Source organism: Periplaneta americana, chromosome 8, assembly GCF_040183065.1.
Source record: "Periplaneta americana isolate PAMFEO1 chromosome 8, P.americana_PAMFEO1_priV1, whole genome shotgun sequence".
NCBI classification, from domain to species: domain Eukaryota; kingdom Metazoa; phylum Arthropoda; class Insecta; order Blattodea; family Blattidae; genus Periplaneta; species Periplaneta americana.
The window spans coordinates 111,652,118-111,668,824 of record NC_091124.1 but is presented as its reverse complement, the minus strand read 5'-3'; the positions used below and the strand labels follow the sequence as shown (position 1 = coordinate 111,668,824).

Here is a 16,707-nt window from a genome sequence, read left to right as displayed (position 1 = left end):
CTACTATGTAGTTCAATTAAAATTCTGTTACGATAAGCATTTGTGTAATTTATATAAATTAAGAGCTCTTTAGCTCCAGCAGACTAACTTCAACTACTCAACATTCCCCTGATTTTATTTGATACCCAATTTCTCTGCTCAGCCTCAGCTTGAAAGGTGATAGAGGTTATTTAATTTCTCCTGTTGTCCATTTATCGCAAGCAAAGCCTTAGCAGTGGACTTGATAAGATTACTCCTATCATATCACAGTGTAGCCTCTGCAGAAGTGTCCTTGTACCTTTCTTCTATATCTGAATCATTATCCTGTTCCCCTTTACACTGAAACTCCGAGCAAGTTTTCTATGCCTATCCTATGTCCATCAGTACCAAGGCGTGAGGACAAATATGACAACAGAGCATGTTGAATATAAATCCTTTGGTGCAACTCCTGACATGTCAGTTGTTAGACTCCCATTTTTCCTGCTATGTGAGCCAGTGGAATAAATCTAGAATTAAATCCACATTGAATCAGAGATTCCTTTTTATGATCGTCTTCCCCTTCTCCCCACGCCAAATGGACGCAAGAGCAGGCTCATGACGAAATATTAGGATCAGCAGTCTAGTGGTTACTGTTCTTACAATTACATCTCAAAGTTCACAGGTGTAGATTAGGCCAAAGTTGATGAATTTTTAAGGGTGATAATTCCTAGAGTGGCTTTTTTTCCTCCTGTTAAAGGAAAGGAACTAAAGCTCAAGACTTACATCATACATAACAAAGCCATTTTTCACTGACATCGGAATTATAAGCTGCTAATCATTATTCTTTCCAGGAGAGAATTGTTGTTGTTTAGTCATCTGTCTGAAGACAGGTCTGAACCTCACAAATGGTACCAATATGACACCACTAGGCCAGGAGATAATGGAGTAGGGTGACCAGTTTCTTTCTCCCATGAGAGAATTATGAGGTTAAAATCTTGAGTTCTGAATTATGTTCGAATCATTTTTATTTACAATGAACTAGTAGATTAAAATTAATTAAATCTTCTTGCTAATAAAAAGCTTACCAAGTTTTCAGTCAGATCCGAAATTTGCAGGTTCAGTCTTGTCTTAGGGTTATGAATTTTAAAGAATTATTAAAATCCTTATCACGGTTTCTTTTAGATTTGAGTACAATCAGGAGTTCCATGTCCCTTATATTAACGGTTACAGCATTGCTCCAAAGATAACTTAATAAAAGTGTCATTTTACGTTAAACATCTGCAAATGGATTCTGTATAGCTATTATCAACTTACGAGTATTTTGCTCGTCAGAAATTCGCAAGTTTCCTGTCATTTTAACATTTTCGTCAGAATTATAATTTCATTAAATGAAATAAAATCATACATTTTACTTGTTTTACAGATCTCTTCCTTTATAATGTTGAGATTGATATAACCATTTATATTTTATTTTCTTGACATAAAACCATTTGCTGTGCACAGCGAAGCAAGTGAGACGGTATGTCCTGGTATGGAATACCACCACTGATTTCTATGGCCAGAAGACATATCGTTCGTGAAAAATGACATACCGGTACCGTCATAAAAAATATCCGTAAAAATTTGTTTATACATTCTTCCCAACAAAGAGTACTATCTGTTTGCTTCGTAAATCTAAACCCAGCCTGTATTCAACGTGTATTTAGACACGTTTATATGATATGTCAACCCCTGGAATGCTTACAAGTGTAAAAGGTTGTGATCTGTAGGCTGATGGCCATTGTTGCCAATTTAGTGACTGTGTCATTTTTGTTGTTGCACTTTTTATTTATAATTAAGTAAGGCACTTTGAAGCTTTAACATTATTTTAAATGGTAAGTTTCAATGAACATGCAAAATAATCTAGCAAATAATTGAAGTAACTTGAAATTATTTTATTAAGAAATTTAATGTGTTGTGTAAGCTTCAAAGATTCGCATTACTGATTACACGAACAATTTATTGCATACATCATATATTGTTACACTAGAACTACAGTGGGTTATCTTGACAAACTGTGGTTTCGAGATAAAGTAAGTTTTAAGCTAGCTTCATTTTATAGATGAGTGGTGCTTGTCAGTTTCTTGTTGTTTTAGCTTCATATTAAATCAAAAGTTTGTTTACATATTGCACTTGATTTCAATAGCAACTTTTATTCTCATTATTGGAAATATGATTTTTGCAAGATATCCCATTGTTGTTCTGAGGTAACGATATGTGTATGTTATAAGGAAAGGAGTATGCCTTTTTTTAAATCGAGGTATGCCAGGGGAAAATCTTGGGGTAGCATACCACCCCTAGTTTTTTCCCATTTCCCTCACTGACAGTGCACCCAGAATCTGTGTATCCAGAATCGGATACAAAAGGCATTTTCTATTATCTCTAAAGGTAATAAAATATTTTATTTACTGTTTGAGTAGATGTACTGGTAAGTCATTAATTACACAAAATAGTTACGATTATATTGTATAATTTCTAATAATTTCTATTTACGAATATCAACATTTAAAAGTGATGTGAAAGTAAAATGTTAGAGTTTATAATGAGAGTGTATGCATATTTCTGAAGTCTGTCATTCAGACCATTGTAAAAATAATTGATTATGCAGAAATGTCATTCATTTATACTGTAACAAGAAAGTTCGAAAATAGTAACTACTAATCATGAGAGAAGGACAACGATCTTAGTCCTCAGCGCCAGAGGGAGTGAAGCTTCGATTCTCGCAACTAAAAGTATAAATAATTATTTTATATAATAATTTCTCTTAAATAATTTTTCATTCAGTACGAATTTTACCGTTTCATTTCTCAGTTTAATCTGCACAATACAAAGAATCAGAAAGAAGATTATTGATTTTGATTTAAAGTGCCCATACATATACGAGTCTGGCTCTCGAATTTGGCTCAGTGAGCGTGACTCATGAGCTGAGCTTGGATATGTTTCACCACACACGCATGAGGGGACTTCCGAACTTAGCTTGTACATTTCATTATCCAAATTGAGTTCATCAAAGCAAGTTGCAGCAACAGTGATAATAATGGATGAATACAGTGGGTTGTTATAAAGATCTAGGCCTAACTTTTTGTGGTTTTGTAGAATGGTCACTGAACGTTATAGCAGTTTGCAACAGATTGGGCATGCTTTTCCCTTGTCAAGACAAATTTTTACAGGATCTCAATATTGAGTAAAAAAGAGTTTTGATGCTTGACTGTTATGCCCTAAAATACAACTCAATGAGGAAATGTGTTTACAACATGACAAAATGTTTAAACAATACTGATTTGAGAGGTCTCTCCTGTAAAGGAATTGTGTTCTTTTTACCAAACTAAATCATTGTGACGTTATTTTTTCCCAAAAAATTTTAGATAAACTCCTTTCTTCTTTCAAATCTGAACAAGACATTGCACGTCTCCTAGCTCTTCAAGAGAGTGAGTCTGGAGCTAGGTTACACGCATTACCATCTCCTCACATCAGCACTCTAATAGATAGTACATCCTTTAAAATCGCAATGGCTTTACGCCTTGGTTGTAAACTCTGCCAGCCACACCAATGTATTTGCAGAGGAATTGCTGATATTTAGGCCATCATGCACTCAGCTGTGAGAGAAGCAAGGGTCGCATTCCCAGAAATACATCACTCAATGATATCATTAAAAGATCTCTGACTTCTTGTGGCATCCCATCTCTTTTGGAACCATCAGGTATGAGTCGCGTGGATGGTAAATGATTCGATGGTCTCACCTTAATTCCATGGTCTAGAGGAAAATCTTTAATTTGGGACTCAACTTGCGTTGATACTCTAGTTCCATCTCACTTGCCGAATACCTCCAGAGGCATAGCATCTGCTGCTGAATTAGCCGTGAAGAAGAAAGTCAATAAATATGCTCATCTTTCTTTGTCCCCTTTGCTGTGGAGACCTTCGGTCCTTGGAGTCATGACGCTAAAGTTGTGGTATCTCAAATCGGTCAAATTTTGATCTCCATTACTGGTGATCGTTGTTGCACTACTTATTTGCGCCAACGCTTAAGTATTGCTATTCAATGCGGAAATGCAATGAGCGTTTTAGGTACTCTTTCCGAATCCAGCCCTTTGGACGAACTCTTTCTCCTGTAAAATTTATTATTCTGTGTGTAAATATTTCTGTTTAGTTTTATTTGGGCTATATGTAATACAATGTATATTAGTTTATATAACTCCATCATACACAATACAGAATGGTTTACGAGAATGCTTTTGTAAACATTTTATTATTAAAGTATACCTTAGGTCGAAATTAAAAGAAATAAAGAAATATGTAAAGAATCAACTTGTATTTATGAGGGAGTGAGCTAGAGAGAATGTATATGAAAATATATATTGACTTTTAGGTGAGAAAATTATCATGACAAATTTATTACCAATAATACAGTGTCAGTAAATAATGCTTTGTTTATGTATAGTCCACATTAAGTTGCCCTATGTCGTAACTTTTCAAATTATCTTTCTTTTAAATGTACCTACTCACATCTTGTGTGCATACGCAAGCCTAGCTTGGGATCATCCACATACGTATGGGCCAATAATGAGCCGAATCTCACGGAAGGCCTTGAGTCAGGCTTAGTTGAGCCCAGCTTGTGGTGCCCCACACACGGACGAGTTTGGCTTACTGAAACCCGAGCCGAGCCGGACTCGCAAACGAGACTCATACATGTTGGACTCCTTAAAGTAAATAACCACTGTGTGTATTTGATTTAAAATAAAGATTTCTTTATTGATTAAAATATCTTTAGATAAGTGTATTTTATCTTAATTATTGTCGCAATATCTGTGTATATTTCTTTCGTGATGATAATATTTCGTGGGAGATTTCTTCTTTCTAAAATATTAAGTACATCCTCTAATCGTACTCTATCAAATGTTCTTTCTAGATCTGTGAAGCATATAAATATTGGTATATTAAATTCTATTGCTTTTCTAATTTTTTTTTTTAATATAGAGGTAATCAATACAGGACCATCCTCTTCTGAATCCTTGTCCATTTGTGAGATGTAAAGTATTGTTCAGGTAGTCTGACATTATTTTTGTTAATAGTATCAGTGTTGTTGTTTTCTGATGCCAGGCGTTTGACAATAAAGTCATTTGACCTCTTGCACTCCAATATTTTTCAAAGATATTATCATGGTCAGCCACTGAAGCACAGATTTTGAGGTGTTCCGAATCCAGTTCTTGGTTTGAGTTGCACAATGGGCAGTTAGGGGACTGATATATACCAATTCTATGCAGGTGTTTGGCCAAACAGTCATGGCCTGTTGCCAATCTAAATGCAGGTACAGACGATTTTCGTGGTAAATCGGGAATTAACTGTGGATTATGAGGCAGAGAGTTCCATTTTTTCCCTTGAGATTGTGTTATCAAATTTTGTTTGTTGAAGTCTAAGTATGTAGATTTAATAAATCTTTTCACAGAGTAATACGTAGATTTAGTAACAGGTCTGTAAGTAACAGTGCTGCCCTTCTTTGCTAAAGCATCCGCATTCTCGTTTCCCAGGATTCCACAATGGGATGGTATCCATTGGAATACAATTCTTTTATTGAGTGATATTAATTGAGAGAGCATTTTAGTTATTTCTGCTGTTTGAGATGAAGGTGTGTGTTTAGAGACTATTGATAGAATAGCTGCTTTAGAGTCTGACAGAATAATTGCATTCTTAAAATAGTATCAGTGTGGTAGATAGCAAATTAATTCCCCTGTAATTCTCTGGTTTGGTTTTTATTACCTTTCTCAAATATACATCATATTGTTATACTTCGTTTCCACTCTTGAGAAATTTCTTCAGTTTCACAGATTATTTCAAAAAGTTCTGTAATTTATACTTGTATTGTCATATTAAAACATCTCATGTTGTATGTGGATTCTCGGAAGTAGCAGAAAGTAAAAAATTTGAGGAATGGAAGCACTGTACTATTTCATTTGTAACAGCCTGTACTCATGTGTTAGAAGTTTGCAGGTGTTCAGGCTGCCACTTGGAGATGTATGAATAACACTGCACAACAATGCAGAAAAAAGGAAAGTGATCCCTATGTAATGTGTAAACTTAAAGACTTGCAGGATCTGCTGTAGGTTCTCCATTCTGTCAATGTTCACAAAGCACTATTTAAGCAAAATTGTCAGTTCACAGTTCGTTCGCCCTCATTAGTTCTTCTATCTCACTCACTCAAGTTCACGTTACGTCGAACCCAAGACTTTAGATAAAGTTCACTGCACGTCGAACCCAAGACTTCCGGACGCGTTTCCGCCTGGGCGCTGCCACAGTTACTCAAGTTCACTGCACGTCGAACTCAAGACTTCCCGACGCGTTGCTTCCGCCTGAATGCTGCCACAGTTACTCAAGTTCAATGCACGTCGAGGCACTTGGAACATTTTATTCAAATAGTGAAAAACAATATTACTAAACGATAAGTGTTTCTTGAGTGGAGGGAGATCAGTTTTAGTAATTGTTCGTCGTGCTCTTTTGATATGATGTCACTTTATACCTATGATAATGAGGGAATATTGTTGGCAGAGCATTTGGTTTTATTAATCATCTAAATTTTCCATTATTAGAATAATCTTGTTCCCTGAAATGTAAACTACAAAATGACTGAAGATGGGGAGTTGCTTTTGGAACATAGTCTTGACGTGAAATCACTTTGAACCATTTGTCGCATCTTTCCCTTATTTACTTACTTGCTTATGGCTTTTAAGGAACCCGGAGGTTCATTGCCGCTCTCACATAAGCCCGACATCGGTCCCTATCCTGAGCAACATTAATCCAGTCCCTATCATCATATCCTACATCTCTCAAATCCATTTTAATATTATCCTCCCATCTACGTCTCGGCCTCCCCAAAGGTCTTATTCCCTCCGGCCTCCCAAACAACACACTATTTGCATTTCTGGATTTGCCCATATGTGCTACATGCCCTGCCCATCTCAAACGTCTGGATTTAATATTCCCAATTATGTTAGGTGGAGAATACAATGCGTGCAGTTCTGCATTGTGTAACTTTCTCCATTCTCCTGTAACTTCATCCCTCTTATTCCCAAATATTTTCCTAAGCACCTTATTCTCAAACACCCTTAATCTCTGTTCCTCTCTCGAAGTGAGAGTCCAAGTTTCACAACCATACAGAACAACCGGTAATATAACTGTTTTATAGATTCTAACTTTCCGATTTTTTGACAGCAGATAGATGACAAAAGCTTCTCAACCGAATAATGAGAGGCATTTCCCATATATATTCTGCGTTTAATTTCCTCCCGAGCGTCAATGATATATTATGTTACTCTTGCTCCAAGATATTTGAATTTTTCCACCTCTTCAAAAGATAAATCTCCAATTTTTTTATTTCCATTTCGTACAATATTCTGGTCATGAGACATAATCATCTTTCCCTATCAGTCGGATATTCGTGGAATGATATTGTTCCTCCACTCTTTTTTCTATTCGAAGTACACAGTGGTATACAACAATACGTCATTTTGAATGACATCACAATAAACTCACTTACCAGGAGAAAGAAGCACAATATTACTAACAAGTGCAATCACACAAGAAACCATACACACATTCCTCAGCGATCCTGGGCAGTCAGTGCTATCTGGCGGGAATTTAATATATTCTCGATTACAGCTTTAACACAGGGATCAGGATGAATTGTCAAGGCCGGTAAAGGAGAAGCGAAGCGAGCATCAAGTTGGCCGTGATTTCAGAATAAAACAAAGCGCACTATAATAAACAATAATAGACTATTACACGAAAGCCATGACCTGCAGGATTGCTGTCATAATAGAGTTCAGATGACTCAGATTCTTTCACATCATAATGCCAATATGTCGATCTACATTTGTGTAATTTTTTGATAATGTATAACAAATAATTTACAGGTATTATTCTCTGGTCTGTAGTTTTTTCGAGTACAGCTGTGTATTGGATATTAAGAACTACAAAACTTATAAATGTTTGATGACATTATTACCATTAAAAATGAAATATTATTATAGTTAATGGAATTATACACGTAATGCTATATTGATTACATGAAAGTGAAACATTTTGGAGTGTTATATAAGTAGACTCAGAGATAGAATCTTTTATATATTAGATCTTCATTTTTATAATTAACTCAGTAACGATATAACATATTATGTTGCCGTAAAATGGAGTGACTTGATACGCTGGGATCACTTGGTACGTTTTGTAGGTTGATGTTACGGAACAAAACAAAACGTATCAAGTCCCTCCAGTGTATTAAGTCACCCCGTTTTATACGCTGGGGAACTTGATACGTTTTATAGGTTGATACTTCGAAACGAAACATCCATCTAAAACGTGAGTATTGACTTCCAAGCATACTAAAATGTCACAATACTTATTTTAGATATGTTATATGCAATAGATTACACATGAACTTTAGAAAATAGTTTAAATCTAATAGTACTGCGTGTTCAGTTCAAATTGTGTCATGGCTCGCTGTATGACGTCATGTGGCTAGTCGATGAGCCTAGATAATTTAATCTTCCTACACTTCCGCAGAGTCGTATTACCTATGTGCCAGAGAAGTTGTCTAGCAAGTACGGCGTTCATTTTGAAGATACTTACCGATACGTGCGGTAACTCCAGTAGTGGCAGGAATGTGAACTGTTTGGAAACACGTACTGGGGTGAGTTTTTTCTTAGTTTCGGGATATGGGGAGAGGGTTAAGACGATTACCTACGTACAGTATTTGTTGACATTAACTTCGACTATCAACATGGACACGGAGCATTTTGTTTGTGTTGTGGAATGTTGCCGTACGCAACCGATGATAACAAATACCCTGCGTACCGCTTGCTGGAGCAAAACACAGTTCGAAAGAGGTTATGGTAGCACACAGACCGTACAGACTGCCATCTGTTGCTACGACGTTCAAAGTTATACCGTACACGTTCTCAAGTTCAGATTGAATGCCTTGATTAATAGGCAACTTCTCTGACATAAAAGCTGAAACTCGCTTCAAATCGCTAACTCACAACAGTGACGTCATGACATCATGACACACTTTGAAATGAACACCCAGTATACATACAGAATACACATCTTGAACTGCTGTTCTATTGCGTCAGAAGTTGTTTTGTGAATAGTTTACGGTAGTGCCAACTGTTGAAAGTAAACCCTACATGTCGGGGGAATATGGGCAAGCATTACACTTTATAAAAATGACTCTTGAATCTTAATGAAAATGGCCAACAAATGATTACAAGAGCGAAAAATGTCATTGCACTCAAAGAACGCAAAGTGGTGCATTGCATTTACCCTAAAGAAAAGGGAGAAACCATTACCCTTGTGGCCTTCTTCAATGCAGCAGGGAACTACTTTCCTCCAAGTATCATTATAAAAGGAGTGATCAAGAACTTCGTTGTTTATTTCAACATCAGTAAGCATGCTCCTGCAATTTTGATAGTAGATGGACGTGATTCACATAGTTGTAATCCTGACACTCTTAACTTTGCAGTAGAAAACGAATTATGCGTGTTTTGTCTTCCTCTACACACCGCAGCCTGACTTCAATCATCAGATAGGTTTGGTCCTCTGAAGAAAGCTTACAACAGTGGTGTTATAGCTTTCTTCAGGCAACATAGACCTTTTACGAAGGTCGAGTTTGCTTCCATTGTCAAAGAAGCATGGAATAGATGTGTCAATGTATGTCGGGCTGTAAATGTCTTCCGAGCTTCAGACCCTTTTCCACTGCACATGAGTGTCATTCCTGATTATGCTTACATTGGCACTGTAGCATCAGTTGACAAACCTACAATTCATACAGTTTTATTCCTTCCACTGATTCAAATGTTTTAGAAACTCCAAATGTCTTTGATCGCCAAAGAGTCACATCATCTGCCAAAGGCGTTACGCAATAACCATCACAAATTGCATATACAATATATACTATAGTTAATACAGTTATAGTTTCAAGTATTTCAAGTTTTTTTTTTCACTTCTTTCAGTTGTCTGTGATTCACATCATTAATGCCCATTTTACCCCCACACTGGGGGAATACGGGCAAACACATTAACTTGCATTTTACAGTTTTACTTGCATACGTTTAGGAGTAAGCAGTCAGGATTCTTATATAATATGGATAAATTTTTAAGAAACATATCCCAGCTGTAAAATTATTAGAAAAAAACCGAGAGATATTGCACCCGAAATAGTACTAAGGTGCCCATATTCCCCCAACTTCCCTTATTGTTATTAAAAATGAAATACTTTTATAGTTATTAATCAAGTGGTGTGGGTCTTTTTCATATGTAATGGCGGTGTGATATATATATATATATATATATATATATATTAAAAAATCAGACATATATATATATATATATATATATATATATATATATATGTCTGATTTTTTTATTTTTCTTGGTAGTAATTGAGTCATGCTTCCTATTTTAGTTGCGTCTTTAATTTCATATTTCTTTGGTTTAGTCGATTTGATTTGTGATCGCTGCCAAGCATATTTTGTTGTAGGGAAAATAATATTTCATTTCACTTCTTGCTACCGTGATGAGTAAGTTTATTTCCCGCAACCAGCAACGAATGAAACAGTGAAACTGCTAACGATTTACGATGAACAATTTTATTTAGGGCGCATGTAAGATTCTACAACCCTGATATATCATTCGCCTCATTTTCCGCTTCTCAGTAATAGATTCCTTACAACAGCCTATATTACTGAAAATATACGGGATAAAATTCATTGTTACAGAAATTAAGCAGGCAGTATTTGGTAAATCAGTATTGTCTGGAGGAAGCGCAAAAATTACAATTCCTAAGAAAAGACCAAAAGATATTACTTACTGATAAAATAAGAGGCCTACAAGATTTTGTAGACTCTTAATCACCTTAGCAAAATCTCTTAGTGGGAAAAAGTGATTCTGCCCTCTACATTTAGGGTAGTTGTACCAATATGCTAATTATGTATTTTGTTCAAAACGTGACAAATCTTATATTTTCTTAACTTTCACCTAGAATCCGCAATGACCTGAAATAGATAGTGCATTACTCCCACATGAAAAAGTCGCCTATCGTCCTGACATTGTTACTTGCGATTTCGCATTGAAACTTAAGAAGTGAAGACTGATAGGTTGAAGGAAAAGTATTTGGCGAAAAAGAAACATTCAAAGGGAGTAGCCTATATTTCACTATCATGGAAGCAAATAACTTTCAAAATGTCTGGTATTCTTCATTGAAAATAAATCTGAACAATTTTTATTTGAATTTCTTATGGACTTAGTTTGCAGCATTTGCTGCACAAACCACTAGTTTCATTTAAAACTAATTTCAACTAAAGGTCACCTATATAATACATACTTATAACTTATTTGTGGGAGTTGGGGGCGGCAAATTTTAGCACTGCCTAGGGGCAGCACTATACCTAAATCCGGCCCCGTCGATTATGTCACATTCTCTACTGAATTTTGTAATCAAATGAGCACAGAGGAATCTGAATTTGGTATCATTGCTTCACCGTCAAGCACTCTTCCTATACCCTTCCGTTTCAGCTTTGTCATTGCATCCGGTCATTTTGTTGCAATTCCCAATTTGAATAGTGTAGAACGATCATGTTTCTTCTCACTTCAGGCTCCGTCCTTGTCCTTACATGATCCGATCAGGATTCTTCTTAGAGGCCAGAAGAGTTACTGTAGCCCTAGTTGCTTTATAATAGAGTCAGAACTCAACCTTCTCCAAGTAGAATATCGATTGAGAATCCAATCCCATTAGGCCTACCAGTCGTAGTCCTTTAGTCTCTTTCTAGCGTTCGTAAACGAGCCATTTGGGGGGTTTCAGATCCCGATTTAGTTCTTCCAGGACCCCGAGTAGATCCTGGATTAGAGGATGTTTCCTTCCCTGGTCCAGAATATTGTCTTTTGTAGCTTAGAATGTTTGAAGATCTCTACCGCTACCAGGTTAACTTCTGTCTAAGGTTTGATGTGGCTGATATGCCCACAAAGCCACTCCTTGGACTCTCGATCGCGCAAGTAACCAGTAGGCATCTTCTCCACAACTTGGTGGATTCGAACCTGGGCGAGACAGCTTCCTCGTGCATCCCAGTTACGACATCCCACACAACACCCTAGAATTCCATGAGCTGCTAGAGCACTATTTGTTTTATCGGTATGAATTACTTTCACTATAAATATCGAGCGAGCATCATCCAATGGATGAAGTTGGCTTGACTTAACTTACTCGTATTGAATATTAATACTTATTAAAGTAAAATGAAAAATGTCCATCAACTGCTATAACTATGATCTTAATTAAGCTAGAATAAATACTGTCATATTGTATTCTGATAAAATATTAGCCCGAGATGGCATTGCATTCTTGCTTCCACTGAAAATTCGCCGCTGGAGTCCACCCATTTCATCCTCACAATAAAGAAATTGTGGCGACCAATTTGTACCAAATTTGCAGAGTTACTACTGTATTTTCTGAGCTATACATTGTACATTGGTCAAAATGAAACTGTCCGGCGTCTGAGAGACTAAGTTCGAATCGGGTATTTCCGTTTCGGGACAGCCAGGCTTTGTTCAAAAGATTGCATATATTCTTCTAGTAGTTATAATGGGGAACATAACTATTAATCACTAAAATCTTCCGAGAAAATAATTAATATACGAGATATAAAACAGGCAGATCGTTCAGAGTGTTTAAACAGTGAATATTGTACAGCTCATGCATTTTGTCAAGACACTCGCGATGCGCAGTAGGGGAACATCGTTTCTGTGAAGGGGATAGGAGTAGAAGGGAAGGTCGGGCGTGTGTCTACCGAGTTCAAGGCAAAGGCTAACCCATTCCGCTATAATTCGTAAGTAGACTCATCCGATCTCGTGCGCAGCTCTGTAGGAAGAGTGGAGGAGTGTCTGGACGTAATGCATGAGCTGTATAACAGGTTCTCAAGTGGAGTATGAGCATTATTCGTTACAATGCAGTTCTTACTGCAGTACTCTTAGCGTAGTGGTAGAGCGTTAGCTAAGTGTTCGTGAAGTTGCAAGTTCAGATCTTCGTGGAGTTACTAAACAGTAAAGACGACAATTAGGGGCTTTCGTATTAAAATGCTGTGTTAGTTATTTTATTAATCCCTGCTGCTTTGCACTCTAGTTCCTAAGGGACATTCAGTGAATATGTTGACGCTTAAATAATTGGTAATAATTAATTTGCAAGTTGTGCTACAGGGAATATGATTATTATTCTAACCTAAATCCGTGATCATCAGGGCCTAAACGTAGTAGTTGTAAACAAGAAGGAAAACCATAATTCTGAAGACAAAATATATCCTGATTTTCTGGAATTATAACCACAAATTTTCAGCAATTTTGTAATCTGCAAGTAACATGAATTAACATAAGCAAAATTATTTGACTATATTACACTAAAACGAGTTGTAAAAACCAAAAGAAAGGACAAAACAAAAAATTCGCTACGGAGATTCGAACTCGAAGTGTCTGCGTATAAGTAACTTAACCACTGCCCCATGCCAAGCATGCTGTGCAGATATTAAAATGCTGTGTTAATTACACTAGTCAACAAATTTTAACTTTTTGTCTGTCACAGAAATGAAATCAGCTGATTTTTACTAAATCGACCCTGCTGATTACGAAAATCGCAGTGAAAAATCTGTAACACGTAACATTTTTGTGTGACAGAAGGGGAAGTATATTGATTTAAAAAAACGTTTTCGTGCATTTCAAAATACGTAATTACAACAGTGATAATAAATATATTCCTAAGATACAAAACTTATATACAAAATACACTGACGTTTCACAGAAAAATAATAACGCTGCATAAATAATAATTACAATAAGAAAAATTGGCATTATATTCCTTTTTTTCCCTTCAAAATAAGCTTTTACTTTATTAATTTAAAACTGGACCAAATGAACTATAATTTTTTAAGATTTATAAATTAAATTGATTAAAATCAAATAACTTAGGAGCCCTACACTGAAGTAAACAACCATATACAGACTTCAAGCTAGATTTTTTTAAATATATTTAGTTATTTAGAGTTATTTTTTCCTCTTGTAGTTTGAGTCACCTTCTCTGAACAAAAACCAACAGTAGTCCCCCATCATACTAGAATCCCACCTTCCTTGATGTCGTTTTCCATCATGTTTATATCTTGATGGAATCTTTCCCCTTGTTCATCGCCTACAGCTCCTAAGTTCTTTGGGAAAAAGTCGAGATGGGAATGTAGGAAACGTATTTTCAAAGACATTTGACAACGAAGCTTCTGGTAACTATGCAGGAGTTCTTGTACAAGCTGTTGGTAATTGTCAACTTTATTATTACCTAAAAGTCCACTAAAACACTTCAAAAAGCATTCCAAGTTTCTAGTTTCTCAACACTTAATTTTTTTCGAAGCTCTTATCTTCCAAAAGTGTCCTCATTTGAGGGCCAACAAAAATTCCCTCTTTCACTTTAGCTTCACAGAGTTTCGGAAACATATTCCCTACATATGCAAAACCTTCTCTATTTTATCCATATCTTTAACGAAATACTTCATTAAACCAAGCTTGATATGTAAAGGAAGAAGCAGTACTTTTTCCGGTTTTACTAAAGAGACATACTTGATATTATGTTCTCCTGGGGCATAGCTTTCTCTGGGAGGCCAGTCTTTCACTATATAGTGTTTTTCAGTCGCTCTACTATCCCATAAACAGAGAAAGCAACAGTATTTTGTGAATCCACCCTGAAGTCCGAGCAATAAGGCTACAGTTTTCAAATCTCAGCAAAGTTTCCAGCAGTATGTTTTATATTGGATTGCATCTAGTAACACTGACAAATTTGTATAAGTTTCCTTCATATCCACTGAATACGCCACTGGAATTGATGGTTTAGTGTTTCCATTATGCATTAACACTGCTTTTAAACTTATTTTGGAAGAATCTATGAATAACCTCCATTCCTCTGGGATGTGTTGAAATCCTAGTTCTTTCATTAAGCCGTCTATATTTACATACGCGCACATAGAATTTTTCATTATAAAATATTTCGAAAACCGTTCATGTCTCTTCCTGTACAATGCAATTCTAGTATCTGGTGCTAGCAGGTTCTATTGTTGCAATCTAGACCCTAAAATCTCAGCTTGTTGTTTAGTGAGATTAAGATCTCTTATTAAGTCGTTCAGTTCATATTGTTGGATTAAATGGGGTTCTTTATGATTTTCTGGACTATAGGACGGATCAGATCCTGTTGATGGTTGAGACAAGTCATCTGTTTGTTCTATTAGAAGAACCTATTCCTCCAATTGCGAAGGTGGATTAGGAATAGGGAGTTTCGGTCCATGTGGTACAGGTCTTATTGCTGATTGAACATTAGAATATTCAATTTTAGATCTTGTTTTCTTTAAAAAAATCCCGTAATCTTTGTTAAACAGAAATAACAGTCTTCTGCATGGCTTGTCGGTTCACGTCAGATCATTGGAACTGCAAACGGCATACTTCGATTCTTCTCTCCATTCATCCATTTTATCACTTTTGAGTAACATGTTGTGCAGCACACATGGGGAGCCCATGATTTGTCCTCATCACACACATTACATTCAAAATAGCAATAATATGCTTGTTTTAACTTATCTGATAAAGGACGACGCTGCGATTTTGCCGTAAATTCTCCACATACTTAACAAAAGCTGTCCGGCGAAGGCGAAGTTACACACGCACGATGAGATTTTTTCATTCTCAGAAAGCGTAAATGAACGCGAAGATGAACACTAAAACCAGCGATACAACTTGTCACAAGCTCAAACAATTTACAACTAATCCTAAAATGCAATCTATTTCACTCTAAAAGCTCACCCTCTCAGTGCTTTCTCTTGGTCTAGCGCCATAAAGCAATAACGTTATATAGATATAATATATCGCCCACTACGCGCCTTATTAATGCAGACTCACATATTTGAAAGAACCTATTCCTTAAAATACACTTCTAGTATATTCTGAGCAACAATAAGTTATCCTGTGTAATCGTTTAAATAAAGTCAATAGTTCGATACCCGAGTTCTTTAGTAAATTCATTCTTCTTTTTTACAATTTCCAATTTTCCTCTTAAAAGGGTGCGTGATGGAAAATTTTCAAGTTTAGATCCACTATCAGCACACAAAAATTTATCTAAAATGACCATTTTCACCCTTGTGACAAAAACCTTGTTGACTAGTGCTATTTTTATTAATCTCTGCTGCTTTACACTCTATTGCCTAAGGAACATTCAGTAAATACGTTGACTGTTAAATAATTGGCAATAATGAATTTGCAAGTTGTGCTTCAGGGAATATGATTATTATACTGACCTAAATCCGTGATATCAGAGCCTAAACGTAGTAATTGTAAACAAGATGACAAAATATATCCTAATTTCCTGGAATTATAACCACAAATTTTCACCAATTTTGTAATTATGTGTAAGTAACATGAAGTAACATAAGCAAAATTATTTAACTATATTACACTACTAAACGAGTTGTAAAAAATAAAAGAAAAGACAAAACAAAAAATTCACCACGGAGATTCGAAGCATGCTGTGGAGGTAGCCCAAATCAGCTCCTTGTATTATGGAGTTAACTAAAGCGGCGCACGGAGGTTTACGGTGGTGAACTGCGCTCTCATCCGAAGGGAGTTGGAAAATTTTAACTGCTTAAGAGACCG

General features: G+C 36.1%; 1 protein-coding gene across 1 annotated transcript in view; it reads left to right on the top strand.

Annotated features, from left to right (window-relative positions):
* LOC138704946 (protein transport protein Sec16A-like) overlaps window positions 1–16,707 on the top strand; it is a 572,743-nt gene that overhangs the window by 509,826 nt on the left and 46,210 nt on the right. The gene's annotated exons all lie outside the window — the stretch shown is intronic.